Source organism: Saccopteryx bilineata, chromosome 2 (assembly GCF_036850765.1).
Source record: "Saccopteryx bilineata isolate mSacBil1 chromosome 2, mSacBil1_pri_phased_curated, whole genome shotgun sequence".
Classification (NCBI taxonomy): domain Eukaryota; kingdom Metazoa; phylum Chordata; class Mammalia; order Chiroptera; family Emballonuridae; genus Saccopteryx; species Saccopteryx bilineata.
Genome location: NC_089491.1, coordinates 292,492,578 through 292,507,738, shown reverse-complemented (window position 1 = coordinate 292,507,738; position 15,161 = coordinate 292,492,578). Strand labels below are relative to the sequence as shown.

At 41.3% G+C, this 15,161-nt stretch overlaps 1 protein-coding gene and 1 pseudogene across 3 annotated transcripts in view; both read right to left on the bottom strand.

The window, feature by feature from the left end:
* The window catches only part of RNF2 (ring finger protein 2), a 52,757-nt gene extending 39,874 nt beyond the window's left edge, over nt 1-12,883 (bottom strand). The window contains exon 1 of one of the 3 annotated variants that reach the window (XM_066261346.1): nt 12,625-12,883. The gene's annotated coding sequence lies outside the window, so the exon portion shown is untranslated. The remainder of the gene's footprint in view (nt 1-12,624) is intronic. The other 2 variants (XM_066261345.1, XM_066261344.1) reach the window with 2 other exon arrangements.
* Nucleotides 6,334-10,204, bottom strand: LOC136322535 (annexin A1 pseudogene; annotated as a pseudogene).
* Nucleotides 12,884-15,161: the final 2,278 nt, after the last annotated feature.

Genomic DNA, 15,161 nt, shown 5'->3' with positions numbered 1-15,161 from the left:
ACCAGAACGAGATCCCACTCCATACCCATGAGGACAGCTCTATGGCTATTAGCAAAAAACAGAAAAAAACAAGCACTGGTAAAGATGAAGCAAAATTGGAATGTTTGTGCATTTAAAGTATAAACTGGGTATGTAAAATGGTATAGTCATTTTTGAATGAAGTATGTGAGTCCCTCCAAAAGTTAAACATAGAATTACCATATGGTAATTCCAATTCTACATATACCAAAAAGAACTGAAAGCAGGAACTCGAACAGATATCTGTACACCCATGTACATAATAACATTATTCACAACAGCCAAAAGGTGCAAACAACTTGAATGCTCATCAACAGATGAATGGATAAATATGTAGTACAGTATATAGCATACTGTAAAATACTATTCTGCCTCAAAAGGGAATGAAATTCTGATGTTACTCACAGACGAACCTTTAAAACATTATAAGTAGGCCCTGGCCGGTTGGCTCAGTGGTAGAGCGTCGGCCTGGCGTGCAGAAGTCCCGGGTTCGATTCCCGGCCAGGGCACACAGGAGAAGCGCCCATCTGCTTCTCCACCCCTCCACCCCTCTCCTTCCTCTCTGTCTCTCTCTTCTCCTCCCGCAGCCGAGGCTCCATTGGAGCAAAGATGGCCCCCTGGGCGCTGGGGATGGCTCCTTGGCCTCTGCCCCAGGCGCTAGAGTGGCTCTGGTCGCAACAGAGCGATGTCCCGGAGGGGCAAAGCATCGGCCCCCTGGTGGGCAGAGCTTCGCCCCCTGGTGGGCGTGCCAGGTGGATCCCAGTCGGGCGCATGCGGGAGTCTGTCTGACTGTCTCTCCCTGTTTCCAGCTTCAGAAAAATACAAAAAAAAAAACCCAAACATTTTAAGTAAAATTAATCAAACACAAGGGACAAATATTGCATGACTCCACTTAACAGAAAGTACCTAGCTAGAATAGTCAAATTCGTGGAAAGTAGAATAATGGTTACCCGAGGAGGGAGTGGAGGACTGAGGAGTTACACTGTTGAATACACAGTTTCAGTTTGGGATGGTGATCAAGTTCTAGAGATAAACAGTGGTGATAGTTACACAATGACATGAATGTACTTAATGCCACCAAACTCAGAAATGGTCACTTTTATGTCACATATACTTTACCACAACAAAAAGTGTTTTTAATGTTTTAAAAAGGAAACAGTATGAATCTTCTAAGAAGGGATGAGAAGAAGAATTTATTTTGGGACTTACCGCATGAGGTACATCCAGGAGATCCTGAAGAATACATACATCTGAAGCATGAAAGATTCTGATGTGAAATTTCAGCTCATAGTAATCAAAACCAAAGGAGGAAAGAATACGTGACGTGACAAGAAAATGTGGAGTAAGGAGCAAAGGAAACTCTGGGCCTGCTAACTAAACCATAGGTATAGGAAGAGTACTATTCAAAATTGTCCCACCAAGTGTCATTATCATGGATTAAGCATCTGGCTCAAAAACAACTCGTCAGCAATACATAAACACTACAGGACACAAAGAAATCTGCTGGTGAAGCTCAACCTTGTGATGTCAACTACTCTTCCAAGACACTATAAAATTAAAGTATGAAATCCTGCGGGGGTTTAAATAATGTACTTATTTTACAGGATTCTGTGGAGAATATAAAATGGCTATAATTGTTAGAATAAAAGAGACAAGTCAACCTATCCTATTCAACCTAAAATTCTAATAATAAAAGAAAAAAACAAAAATTGTTCCTGAGGTGTAACAAACATTAATCATCGTTTATTACACATAAGCTACTTTACTTTGGGCTACAATATCAATTTAAGATACATTTAAATATTCCATTTGTAATTATTTTAGTGGCTTCTGAATTAAGTGTCCAAGTATGCTGAAGAGGGTCCCCAAAGATGTCCACAACCTAATGTTCAGAATTTGTGAGTATGTTACCTTAAACAGCGCAAAGAACTGTGCCAATGTGATTAAGAATCTTGAGATAGGGAGACTATCCTAGGTAAACTAGGTTTGGCCCAATGTGATGAGAAGGGGATGTGAGGAACGGGCAGGGGGAGTGGTCAGACAGAGGAAACTGAAGACTGAGAAAGAGCACACAAGCTGAGAGGGTGACAGCAGGCTCCAGAAGTTAGAAAAGGAAAGGACATAAATTCTCCCCTAACGCCTTCGGAAGGAACACAGGCCTTGACTTTGATCCCAACAATATCTGTTGTTCAGCGCATTTCCTCTCGATTGATAAAGTTACCACTCTTTCTTTTAACTCTTAACAGAGAAAAAATTACACATGTGAATACACATATGCTTATACAATATATACATTTATATACTGTGTGTGTGTGTGAAAACTCTAAAATGCAAGCTTAACACACCAACTTCTTACACTGTCAACAATAAATGTGTTGCCTAACTCAGGTATAACTGAACAGTTTTTTCAAGTTCCTTAATAAGGTTATGAATTATGAAAATAAACACTAGGCACACTGTCTCTTCTTTTCCTTTTGCAAAGTCAACAAAACTTGTTACCAGGCTGACTTTCCTCAAAAGAAGTGACCAATAAATTCCCCCTAACGAGATTTTCCCCTAAGTTCATACTGAGACTTGCAAAATATTTGTTGCCACCAGGTGGAGACAATTTGATTATAGGACTATTGGTAACTCAAAAAGGAGTAGCTACAAATTTTCTACAAATATAGGCACATGGTAAAAAAGCTCTGCTTCTAAATTCTTGGGTGAACTGTGGCTAATCACTAAAACGTTATATTAGGTAGTATCAAGAGCCCTCTTAGCTCTTAACATTTTGTAGATTAAAGGCTTGCTTAAAGAGCCTTACCACTAATAATGCCTAAAGACAGTCTTCCTCTTGAGCTAAGGTAGTCTACTTTTAACAACTTCTTTCAACTAGAATACTTCAACCAAACACAACCAATCTTTTCCCTTCGAAGCAGGTCAAAAAGAGGCATATCGTGTATAAAGTTCATACATCTATCATTTCAAACCAAAGTTAAGGCTTTCTGCACTCTTTGTCTTAAAAAGAAAACTGCTTACATACTTCTCCATGTCCATCTGGCTTGTTTGTATATATATTCTAAATGATAAGCTAGCTATAGATTTCCCTCTGAATTGTTATACTTGGTGCTAGAGAATGTACATCTGGGGCAGGGGGTTGTTTCTCTTGTTTCTATTATTTGCCCCATTTGGTCAAACCTTTTCATTTTTGATTTCCTGAATTCCAAATCATCTATCTGCCTTTCTGACAAGACATTCCTTACACTGGTATTTTACTTCCGATTCTCATCTGCCAGTTTAGAATTTGTAACCTCTAAGGATGTCTCAACCTCTGCTTGCCTAAGGGGTTCCTCTATACTGCTCCATCCAATTTGAATCTAGTGACCTACCAACTAGATTTAGACCTCAGACTTTAGCATAATCTAGGCTCTCAGCCCTAAACACACACCAACCCTACACCACAAACTAACCACCACATTCTTAGAGAGGGACTACTTTTAATTCTCCCCGAGTCCTAAGACCAAGAGACACAAAGGACAATTAATAACTTCCTAAGCAGAACAGAAAAATACTGAATTCCTAATTAGAGAGAAAGAGGCTACCAATTTCATTTGACATCCCGATCCAGAGTATAGGAAACTGTAAACAAGAGAGCATGCTGGTGTGGCAATAACCAGTTTTTTACTGTGGACTCTATGCCATCGGCACATGTGGCTGGCCCCTCAAAAATATCTGCAGATTTAATGGCACAGACAGATCAGTGTCTCTCTCTTTGAGAGAGAAATGCAAAATACAACTAAGGCATAAAACAAAGCTTAAATATTTATACATGATACATAAGCATATCATTAATGACAAAGCTAAAAAGAGAAATGTAGTAACTATTGACCTGTAGTCCAAAGTCCCATAGGCCAGGACAGAAGTCAACTTTTGAAAAGTGGTATACAAGGTTGTCATCCTTCCTGAGGAGAGAAATGCCCATTGAGTGTAGATTTCTGCCAGAAGCAGCAAGATGCTGATGAACACAGATTAGCTTTAGCAAGTAACAACGTAGGAGTCACAGCAACGTTCCCTTAAGTCACTGAAAATACACATACCAACAGGGTCTACATTTCTGGCAAGGGCATAATCTATTGAAACATTTGTGGTAAGGTAATTGACACAAAAAGAAAATAGTTACATTAAGAAAAATAAGGCTGGAAGCTGATGCCTCCATATTCTCCTAACAGCAACTAGAACCCTTTCAAAAAACAGACAACTGATTTCCAGAGATACAAAACATTCATATTCTTTCACCCAGTTATCTCATCCTAGGAAATAGTGCTATTAATAATAGTTGACATTTATAGAGTGTTTACCACTTTATATGAAATCTTGCTTAATCCTAACAACCCTATGAAATAGGTACTATAATTGCTCTCACTTAATAAATAAGGAAATCAAGCCAAAATATAAGTAAACAAACAAGCAACTTGCTTCAAGGTCTCACAGTAAGGGTCAGAGGCAAAACTCAAACACAGGTCTGTTTGGCTAAGGAGGAGGCCATGCCCTTAACCACTACACCAAACACACTATTATTATTATTACTACAATAATGCCATCGGCATGGAGACATTTGCTGCAACATCAACAGGAAATTTCTTCAACCATTAAAAGTAATAAGTATTAATAATATCCTATCCAATGACACGTGAGGTAAAGTGATGAGAGAAGTCACTAATGTACATTTATTCTAAAATTACAGCTATGTAAAAGCTATGTTCTAAAAGGTAACAAATGTTTGCAGTTTGTAGGGAGGCAAGGTCCCCTCCATTTTTCAACTCTCATTATTATTTACCATTTTACAATAAGCACAGATTTTACAAAATTTTTAAGACAACAGATAAGAACAGAGGAGTGAAGGATGGAGACTTGACTTAGGATGGTGAACACACAATACAGTGACTAGACTGTACTGTTGAATTGTGCATGATTTTGTTAACCAGTATCATCCAAAAAAATTCAATAAAAGAAAACAGTAGAGGAGTTAAGAATGTGTTTCTAGTCCCTCTGTCACATGGGGTACAATTTTCCCTTGCAAAAAAAAGAAAAACAACAATTATGGGGGATAGCAGCACTCAAGAGAACTCATTTTCATTTTGGATTCTTGAAACAATTCCAAAAGGTAAACTGATTAAATCTTTTTTCTCTTCAGGCTCTTCTTGTCTCCTGGTTTCTGCAGCTCAGATCAAAAGTTTACAACTGGAAAAGCAGCTCCTGCAGTTTCAAAGGCCAGGGTCTTAGAAGAAGCATGAAAAAGAAACCAACAACTTCAAGGGCAGAAAGAAGTCTTACAGCTCTGATAAAGATGAGCATAAACTTTAGGTTCATGAAAGTAGGTTCATGAACTTTAGGTTCATCTATATGCTGAAAATCAACATGATTTGGAGTCAATGTATAAATCTAAACCTCTTCATTTATAAAATGAGCATATTTTAGGTGATTCATATATTTTTAAGTATGTACATTACTTGCTAATAAGATCTACCCTAATGAACATTGTTAGCAATACTAGCAACTAATATAAATATTTTAAAAATATATAAATATGTAAATATATATATAGCAAAAGAAAAAAATAGAAGTATTTTAGTTTAATAATAAAAAGCTTTTGCACAGGAAAGGAAACTATCAACAAAATTAAAAGGCAGCCTACTGAATAGAGAAAACTGCAAATCATATATATGATAAGGGGCTAATATCCAAAATATGTAAAGGACTCATACAATTCAATAGCAAAAAAAAATCTGATTTAAAAATGGGCAGAAGATCTGAATAGACAATTTTCAAACCATCTGAGTCAGTGATTCTGGGCTCAAGCCAGCAACCTTGGGCTTCAAGCCAGTGACCTCTGGGCTCAAGCCAGCAACCATGGGGTCATGTCTATGATCCCACACTCAAACCAGTGACCCTGTGCTCAAGCCAGTAACCTTGGGGTTCGAATCTGGGTCTTCAGCATCCCAGGCTCACACTCTATCCACTGCGCCACTGCCTGATCAGGCTGTAAACTCATTTTGTTTTCTGTTACAGAAACATCTTTGTCAGGTAATGTTACTAGAACTATCTGTTTATGAAGTTTTATAGTTTGGGGTAAACATATTTTTTTAAGAAAACATCTCTGTTATACAGAGTTGTGATATAAAAATGGTTTACTTACAGGCCAGAGTTTTCAGAAAGCAGTTAGACTAACCCTGCTAAAGAAACCTTCCTACTTAAGTCTATAATATGGAAAGAAAAGATATGATTACAAAAATCTTCAGATCAAAAAGCTTAAGATGATTATCAAGGGAATGTTTACTGTCCTCCACAGAGAGCCACAGGACTTTTTCATAATCTCCTTTGGTTTCAACCAGGATAGCTTGGCAGAGTTCTTTGACATCATCCACGTCAATTTCAGAATGGGAAACTACAATCCTGATCCTGTCTAATGACCCACGTTCCAGCACCCTTCATGGCCTGATGACGCTTCTCAGTAAGGAACACTGCTTGGTCTGTAACACACTTCACTACAGTTGCATTTCTCAACATCATCCTTCCTCTCCAGCTCCAGAACTTTGTTCATGTCATGCTAACCTTATCTGGCGTGATGAAATACTCTGTGGCGATGAGGATAACTTCTGGTGGTAGGAACGATATTAAACACATTCACATCTGTCCCTTTTCTCCTTTCTCCTGCTTCATGTAATGTCCTGGCATCTGAATCAGTCAAGTCCTCATTTCTGCCAACATCTTCAGCTCGATGACCCTTAACAAAAGAAAGCAAAAGCCTTCTGATAATCTTCAGATGTGTCTGAGGTGATGTTTTTAGCCAGATCTCTCCAATTCTTCTCTACAGACTCTTAATATCTGTTAGTTCTTGATGCCAAAATTTCATTTAGTGTCTTCATCAGTTCCAAGACCCTTCGCGGCAGCACAGAGTTCATCAGCCCCCCTTCGCGGCAGCACAGAGTTCAATCAGCATTCAACTGGGCTGAAGTTTTTAGAGCCAAAGCCACTTCCTCCAGGTGACCTGTCAGGGCTTTCTCCAGAGCTACATCCAGGCACTTTCCTTTTTCCTGGAGATACGCTGCTTTGATATGTGGATGCTGTGCTGGGTGCTGTTTCTCTCAGCCAGAAAGTCGATGAGTGCTTCATCCACCAGGTGTTTGTTTGTTTGTTTTAAACAGAAAAGCTAACATTCTTGCCAGCAGTAGAACCAGACCTAGAAACCAAGTCTCCTGCCTCCTACTAGACTCAACACTACCTCTTCTGTAATACAGTCAAGGCTTCTATAAAACATTTGGCTGGATTCCAAGACAACCATCCCAGACTGAATAAAACTCTATACAGTAAATAGTATAAACAGTGAGGGTTTAATGTAATTACTGGCATGGGAGCATACATCTTTTTAAAAGTGAAAAATCAGCTGATCTTAAATTAAATCAACATAGTGTGTATATGGTAGGGGAAACAAGCAGACCACTTTTAAAAACAAGGCAAAATGAAGTACTGCAGATTTGCACATTTACAAAAGCTAATAGAGGCCGTGGCAATCAATACAAGGAGTAAGAAAAAGGGAGATAAAGAGTATATAACTAAAACAAACAATGTAAAAAGAAACTGCATGATGTTTCTAATTTTAAGAAATAAAATAAGGAACTTCTGTCTTTCCTTTGCCCCCAGAAATAACTGAGATTTTAGAACATTAGGCTGTAAGAGGGAGAAGGTTTTAGTCAGCCATCAAACAAAACCCCTGCCAAAGAGGCTGGCTCTGAAATATAGCACATCAGAAATCCAAAGTCCTATTTCTAGGTCAGCTAGTGGTACAATATGGTTTAAATAATTATTTTACTCTTTAATTCTCACTTCTGTAAACCTAATACACTCCACTCAAACTATGTTTTATGACCTTGGAAAGAGTAAACACCATCTGCAAGCAAAGGTAATGATGAATATTTTAGTTCCCATTATCCATTGCAAAAATAAATACAGTATTCCTTGAACACTTTCTATGCGCACAGTAGCTGGCTACGCTGAAAGTGAAGAAAAAGTGTCCAGATGAATAAAGGACAGAGAAATGCTTCACTAATAAATGATTATGTCCTAGACAGGTAGCTCAGTTGGTTAGAGCATCGTCCTGATACACCAAAGTTGCAGGTCCAATCCCCAGTCATGGCACACACATACAAGAAGCAACCAATGAATGCACAACTAAGTGGAACAACAAATTGAGATTTCTCTCTCTCTCTCTGCCTCTCTCTCTAAAATGAATAAATTTTTAAAAAAGAAATGATTACATAACAAAATTGAGACATTTCAGAAATAGCCTTCCCTAAAACTGTACTTTGATCAATGTTACCCCATTAAATTTAACTTCAAAAAAGAAATAGCTTTCATAGACATTGAACTGAACACAGGGTATCAGAGAGAATGAAGCCGGATTTGATCAAGAGACAAAATATAGGGTGGTCATTAAGTTTAGCTAGGCAGACAAGGCATGTAGGCTGCTATGTCCTTTGGGTTCCCAAAGCATATCACTTATCCACTACTGCATTTAACACACTGTACAGTAGTCTGTCATTTCCACTCAGACTGTAAATTTCTCAAGGACAGAAACCTGTTCAATTCATTTTTCTATCCCTAATCCTTAGCATAGGGTCTGGCACACAGAAGATAATCAATAAATGTTTTTTTTGAACAGGCAAAAAAAGGAGAGGATTTCATACTTAATGTATTTTAACCTAGGCTATTTGTGCAGTCATTTACACACTGATTCACAATTTCAAAACCACCATTCTAGCCTCTGCTCTAGTGTGCTGCAGCTGAGACTGTGCAACTCTATTTACCTACTCCGGGGCCAGTGCACTCCTTGCTACGTTTTGCCAATGGAGGTAGCAAATGAAGATTTGAAAGAAGAGCAGCAAAGGGACTTCCTCACAACTGCTGGTTCTGCTGCTCCTCAGTGGCCTCTCCTACATGTGAGCATTATGCCATTCTGAATGTGATTCTTATAAAGACTTTATTTTCTGTTCAACATGGCCCCTAAATGCAAGCTAACTACTTTATCTGTATTGCAAAAAGAAAGAGCAGCCTGACCAGGCGGTGGCACAGTGGATAGAGTGTTGGCCTGGGACACTGAGGACCCAGATTCCAAACCCTGAGGTTGCCAGCTTGAGTGTGGCCTCATTCAGCTTGAGTGCGGACTCACCACCGGCTTGAGTGCAGGGTCATGGGCTTGAGAGCGGGGTCACAGACATGACCGCATGGTTGCTGGCTTGAGCCCAAAGATCACTGGCTTGAAGTCCAAGGTCACTGGTTTGAGTCAAAGGTCCCTGGCTTGAGCAAGGGGTCACTGGCTCCGCTGATGCCCACCAGTCAAGTCACATATGAGAAAGCAATCAATGAACAACTAAGGTGCCGCAACTATAAGTTAATGCTTCTCATCTCTCTCCCTGTCTGTCTGTCTCTCTCACTAAAAAAGAAAAAGAAGAAACAGCAATCTGTTCTAACACTAAAACTGAGATGAACTTATAGGTATGTCGTTCTCCCTTCTTAAGAGATTTTCAAGTGTAATTTTTTACTAAATTGTAATTTTCATTTTACATATTTACTTTAGAATTTAACCTCTTCATAATGTACAACTCCACTCTACAGGAAAAACAAAAAGAAATCCCTCTTGCAAGAGAGCCCACATTCAACATATCTTTTGAAAACAAATGACCAAAATGCTTTGATATTTTTCATATGGTCCATTAGACTTAATGAGATGACTTCAGATAATTTATTGAGGTTAATTTCAAAAATAATTTTTCATTATTGTCCTTAACAAATTTTTTTAAATTATGATAACTGAGACACGTAGAAGCAGCAAACATTGTTAATCCTTTCTCTAAATCAAGTGGGAGAAGGCAAACTCAAGCAACAGGACTCTTTTTAAGAATTTTAATAATGTATGTGGGTGCTGAGCACCCAACAAGAGGTCTATCACTAGGCCCAGACATGTACATGTCCACTTCTGTAAGACAAAAGTAAAAAGGAATCTAAAACTTAGTCTAAGGCCGGTCCTACGGGCGTTCCTCCACATAGCATAAAACTGGGTAACAGCCTACCTACCTCCTGCTGTAGACACACTAACACCAGCTTCTATTTCAGTGCCAAGAGTTGCATTATCAGTAAGTATAACCATGTAAAATCAAACTGTACTCCTTACAAGACACCAGAGGACCCATGCAACATATTAGGTATAAAAGGTGAAAAGATTGCGGGTGGGGGATAGGACATATGGACCTTCAGGGAATGGACAGGGTAAATGTTACTATATCTCTGAACCCCAAATTATATGGGAATCTGAACATTCAATAAGTTACTTCGAAGACAGAGATTTCAGAGAAATGAAAAAAAATTAGGAAATTAAATAACTGGTGTCTGATGACAACATATGTCTCCTACAGTATGTGTAATAAATACAAATTAAAAATCAAGTACACAGATCTGAATGTTTGCATAATATACATAATCTCACAGTTATTTTCCGTTTTTTAAAAACTGTAAATTGTGATGCATTATCATTTCTCCAGATTTAATAAAAAAGCCGCTACAAAATTATGAGGTGCTTTAAGCCATACTAGAAATGCTGTCATAATTTTAATAAAGTACTTTTTAATGTTAACTCACTTCTCTTGGATGGAAGGAATTATGCTTCTTTTCTAATGTATAGAAATGAAACTGTCACCGAAACATCTGGTTATATATTATTCATTAGACATACATCACCTTTACTCCAATGATGGCATAATATAAACACAAATCATGAATAAATCAGATTAAAGAGATAGACCTGACATCCGAAGATCTTTGCTGACCTGCTCTCTACACTTCTATCCATACAAACCTGAAAGCTAACAGTCTGAGTGCTCCTCATAGGCAGAGAAAAACTTCAAATTCTCAATGTCTGTACTGTCTGGATTATGGTAGTGGTTCTAATTTGAAATTTTTCTAGGCAGCACATTTAAGGACCATCAACGTATTTTTCAAATATTTAAAGGGACTAGCCTACTCAGGCTGTTTTTCTCATAAATTCTCCATTTTACTCCCACACCTATTAGAATTAACCTCAAATGTGGACTCCAGAAGGGTACCTGAAAGGCAATTTACTCAAATCTCTAGAAGAGGCCATATTTGCTCTGCTATCCCTGGAAAATGGAGTCTTATATGTAATTATCCATTATTTTACTAAAAAGTACATCCAAGGTACAATCAACATTTCGAAAGATACCTGTTGATTGTGGCAAGTAGAAATTTCTGGGGGAAAAGGAATAACCGAGAGTCATGTTCTGCCATTTAAGGATCAGATATTCATTTTTTAAGAGTCACAATCTAACATCGATCTGAGTTATTAAAATATTCAACAACTATACCCTAAGGCAAGTGGAGAAAGTACATCACCAATCACACTACGTATTTCAGCTCATCATCTTGGAACTACCAAAAGTAGATCATGTAATGCAAGTCACTCATACATTAGTTTTCAACATGCTTCTCTGAAAGCATGTCTCAGTTTAATATTTTAAAGAAATAAAACATATTGCTAAAATAACCGAATACAAACCTATCCTTTTCACAGTTAATTTCTTCACACCCCTCAAGGAAACCTAACATTTTCAAACCATTTTCCCACGTAAAGGCACACAAGCCGGAAAACTTCTGACAGTCACGCAGTAGAAACCCGAAAAGGCTTCCAGAACATAAGCCACTAGGATGACATCCTCAGCGGGCAAATCTTGAGAATGAACCTCAAAGTTGGAGACCAATTTTTACCAACAGTACCTCCGGGGGTAGGGAGGCGACTTCTGCAGGAGAGAAGTGACCCTGACAACCAGATCGAGGGCTCCCCGGCGACGCTGGGTACCGGAGATCTCCGCGGAAACGACAGGATTCATATCGCGAAGCTTCCAGCTTCCAGACACCCCCTCCCCCACGATCCTCCGGGGCGACCTCGCGGCTTAGAAAGCAGCACCAGATCCTCCGGGGGCGGGGGGGCAGGCGGGTGGCACTCCAGGAATGTCTCTGCCGAGAGGGGTCTCCCCGCGGCCGGCAGGGAACCCCGACGCCGCGGAGCGCCTCCGCGCGAACCCCGACTCCGGCGCCCCGGAGGAAAGGGGCCGTCGGCACACAACGCCACCCCACCCCCACGGTTTAAACACACGCTCCCGGCTGCGAGGGGGAAACCCGGGGGGAAAAACCCGCATTCCACGCCTTTCGCCTCCGAAAAGGAGCCGCGAAGAGGCTGGGGCCCCGATCGGGAAGGAGGGGCCGGCATGCGGGGGTCTGCAGCCAAAGGATCCCCGGGCTTCGCCCACGGGATTACCCCCCCCCCAAATCAGGACTCACCACCTCCGCCAAGACCCTCGGAGAAACGGGAACAATGAGAGGCCGCCTTCCCCGCCCCGAGAGCCGCCGGGGGAGACGACGCCATCTCCCCGCACACCCCCGCGGACACACACCCCCGGCCCCGGCCCCGACCGCCGTCGGCCGCCCGCAGCCCGGCCCGGCGCCTCTGGGCCCGGCCGCCCTCCCGCGGCCCTGGTCCCCGCACGCCCCACTCACCGGCTCCTACCCCTGCCCGGACTCCGCTGACCGCGGCCGGAGCGAGACCCGGGGACCAGCCGCCGCGGCCGCCGGCGCCGCCGCACAATATGGCGAGCCTCGGCTTCCGCAATGGAGCTCGGGAAACACAACAGGAGTCGCTCAGTATTCAAGGGAGACGGAGAGGAGCCGGCTCGGCCAGCGCGGCGGGGAGGGCGGGAAGCAGGGAGCGAGCGAGGGGGCGGGGGCGCGGGACCGGGACGCCGACGGGGACGTGCTCGGCGCGGGAGCGCCGCCGCGTGCTGGACAGGACGCCGCGCCGCCCGCCCCGCCCCGCCCCGCCCGGCCCGGCCGCTCCGCCCCGCCCCCTCCGCGGGGCTCGCGCAGCCCCCGGCACCGCCCGATGACGACGGCGCCACCTCGTTCTGGTCCGGCTGTCGCCCGGAGCCCGGAGCCCGGAGCCCCGGCCTCGGCCTCGCCGTTCTCCTCCCCGGCCGGTTGCGGGCTCTGCGCTCCGAGCGCGGCTCTCCGCGACTGCCCCCAGCTCCGACACCCGGCCCGCCGGGTAGAAATCCTCCGTGGGCATTCACCTCCAGAACTTCACCTGAACTTCGCACCCTGCCACCCCCCGTCAACAAAGACAGACACGCTTTCCACCCCGAACCCACCAGATCCGATTAGTCCAGGGAAAATGACCTTCAGTTTCCGAAGTATCTTGTTGGACGTCTGTAAGAGTTCTGATTATTCTCAGCAGCTCTTATTTGCTTGGCTGCTCTTTCATTCCTACCCCCGTTGCCCCTTCCACTATTACTTTCTGAATCTGGGAATATAAGATTAAATACATGTACTCGTTACCTAAAACAACCAATTAGTCTACAAAAATATATATATAACGTATAAAAATGAAGCTATAAATGAAAAAATAACAAAGAAGTGAGAGTTCTCTGACCTCAAGATGTACTCTTTGCTCTTGAAAAAATAACCAATAATACTGGAGCACTTGCGGCGGGCTTCACTTGGGAACTGAGCAAGCTAGGTGTATAACCTCCAATGTGTCTCTAACTCTGTGATTTACATAAATTACACAACTTCTCTGGGTTTATTTTTCTTATTTGCAAAATGAGAGGATTGTGTTGAATGATTCTTAGGTCCTTTCCAGCTTTTGAACTCTGTACAGCTCTCTACAAGCAATGACAAATAAGTGGTATGAATTTAGGATTTTATAAATGAAAAGGATCGATTCCAGCTTGTATGTTCGAAGACTATTTCCTGAGGAGCCAGGATTTAAGTATTTAAAATATTAAAGACAACACCCCATTAAAATTAATTAAAAATTTAAAAAAATATTAAAGACAATGCATGACATCTTTTACCTGTCAATCCATTAAAGTAAACAAGAGCAAAGAAAGCATCATTATTTTTCAGTGACTTAAAAACTTTCACCTACGTCTATAGCTTTAAATAAGAAATTCTAATACTCAGATTCAACAAGACCTTCATGGTCAAGCCCTTCTTCCAATATGAAAAAAAAGATCAAAATAATCAGTAATGATTCTAATTATTCCTTCTGGTAAGTATCCATTTTGAAGCGATAGTGCAATCGCAGAAGCCTTTCCCATCTTTATTTACAATGACTGCATGCGTAGTTCAATTACAGATGTTCATAATTTAGTACCTTTTGCTCTACTTAAAATGTTTATGAAAATAATGGTGTGTGGTTAGATTAAGAAATTCAATTGATGTTAAGAAAAGTGATCATTTGTAGAGAGCACAGGAACTTTATGGATGAAAATTATAGTACTTAAAAAAAGATTCACAGGAGAATTAGTGGGAAAATGAAAAAGTTATGGGATATCTGGATTAAATGTGATTAAAAAGCTAGACTTCAGGCTAGCATTCTTAATATGGAAGAAACTGCTTACAAATTAATGGAACTCATCTATTTTATCTTTTACTCAAAAACTTGGCACTATGAGTGTATTATGGGCCTTCTCTGACTATATTTATCAGGAAAGGTTATATTATGGTATAGTAACAAATATCTCCAAAATCTCCTTGCCTTAACACAACAGAAGTTGGCCCCAGCTGGCTGGCTCAGTGGATAGAACGTTGGCCAGGCGTATGGACGCCCAGGGCTCAATTCCCAGTGAGGGCACACAGGAAAAGTGACCATCTGCTTCTACCCCCCACCTCCTTCTCCCCCTTCTCTCCCACTTTCCCTCCTGCAACCAGTGGCTCGACTGGTTCCAGCATCAGGCACCAGGGGCTGAGAATACCTCGGTTGATTAGAGCAGTGGTCCCCAACCTTTTTTGGGCCACAGACCGGTTTAATGTCAGAAAATATTTTCACGGACTGGCCTTTAGGGTGGGACGGATAAATGTATCACGTGACCGAGACAAACGTCAAGAGTGAGTCTTAGACGGATGTAACAGAGGGAATCTGGTCATTTTTAAAAAATAAAACATCGTTCAGAATTAAATATAAATAAAATGGAAATAATGTAAGTTATTTATTCTTTCTTTGCGAACCAGTACCAAACGGCCCACGGACCGGTACT